The following is a 1441-nucleotide window of genomic DNA, read 5'->3' as shown; positions in this document are numbered from 1 at the left end:
AGTGACTGAAATAGACCTCTATGTTTAGGACGTCTAGTGCTCCTTTCACTGCAGTGTCTCTGCTGTGTTTCTCAGTACTACATTTGAATAGATTTCTTTGAAATCCTGAAATCTGAAATTTGATAACACACGATTTCAACAAATTAGTTTATTGAAAATGCACAAAACAAATGAGCTTTTTGGCTTCATATACCAAACGTCGCAGCATTTCTGAACGAAACTCATCGGTTGTAAGGATGCATGGATGCAGACTTGATGTTAGTCTTGATGTTGCTGGGCATTTTACCTGTTCAAATAGAACGTGTAGAATTAAATCATTGCAGGAGCATGATACATGGTGCGTAAATGTGTTTGTGAATGTTATTAAATGTGGTACCAGGTTGTCCAGGCTGCTGTTGGGCGACCTGTCCTCCCATGCCGGCCTGATGGCCCGTGGTCCCAGCGATTGTGACCTGCTGTAGTGTGGGACCTGTTGACATCATCGGCTGTCCAGGGTGACCAGGAGGGGCAGATCCGGGTGGTCTGCATTTCGAGAGTCCCTTTCCGAACCCCACCGCTGCCACCAGAGCGTTCGTGTCGGCAGGATTGAAGGATTGCTTGTTTTGTCTCAAAGCTGAAGAGAAACATCTATTTAACATCAATGGCTTTGCACACGTGGCAAATCAGCAAATATTAAACTAGGATCAACGGTTAACCTACCTGAGGTTTCAGAGTCTCTGTCGTCACGAGGATTATTCAGCTTTTCCAAAAGATTTGAGCAAAGTTTATTCAGCGTTTGGATCTGTTTCTAAAAAGATAACAGAACAGAGTTCAACAACCAGCCTTTATACATTTCACATGTGTTTACAGCAGTGTCAATGTCATTAAAAACAAAACAAAAGCAAAAGTACAGTTTAAAAACTTCTTTTTTTTAACTTATTTTATTGGAATGGTGACTTTGGTGGTATTTGCAATATGAACACTAAACAAAATATTAAATAAGCATATTAAAAAAATAATTTAAATTAAATTATTCTTTATGAAAATACACCACCATTCAAAAGTTTGGGGCCAGTAATATGTTTTGTTTTTAAAGAAGTCTCTTCTGCTCAACAAAGCTGCATTTATTTCAAAAATACAGCAAAAACAGTAATGAACAGGTGTGAAAAAATACCCGTTTACTATTGTAATATTTAAAAAGCAATTTATTGCTGTGATCAAAGCTGAATTTTCAGCATCATTATTATTAGAAAAGGCTAAATGGTCTTAAGAAAAATAGTTACATGGATTTTCATTGTCAAAAATGAATGTGAAAAAAGGTTAAAACTTTTTTTTTTGGAGTAAAATATACAAATCAACTAAAAGTAGCAAATAAAATAAAATTAAGTAATTATGTATGAAAATACTCTTATAAACAACAACTAGGGACTACACAGTGTGTGAATTATATATATATATATAT

At 35.6% G+C, this 1441-nt stretch overlaps 1 pseudogene; it reads right to left on the bottom strand.

Annotated features, from left to right (window-relative positions):
* Window positions 1-165: 165 nt before the first annotated feature.
* LOC107579562 (mediator of RNA polymerase II transcription subunit 8 pseudogene) lies at window positions 166-787 on the bottom strand (annotated as a pseudogene).
* Between the last annotated feature and the right edge of the window lie 654 nt (window positions 788-1441).

Source organism: Sinocyclocheilus grahami, unplaced genomic scaffold (genome assembly GCF_001515645.1).
Source record: "Sinocyclocheilus grahami isolate Dianchi unplaced genomic scaffold, SAMN03320097.WGS_v1.1 scaffold18164.1, whole genome shotgun sequence".
In the NCBI taxonomy this organism is placed as follows: Eukaryota; Metazoa; Chordata; class Actinopteri; order Cypriniformes; family Cyprinidae; genus Sinocyclocheilus; species Sinocyclocheilus grahami.
The sequence above is the reverse complement of the archived record's forward strand: the minus strand, read 5'-3'. Positions and strand labels throughout refer to the sequence as shown.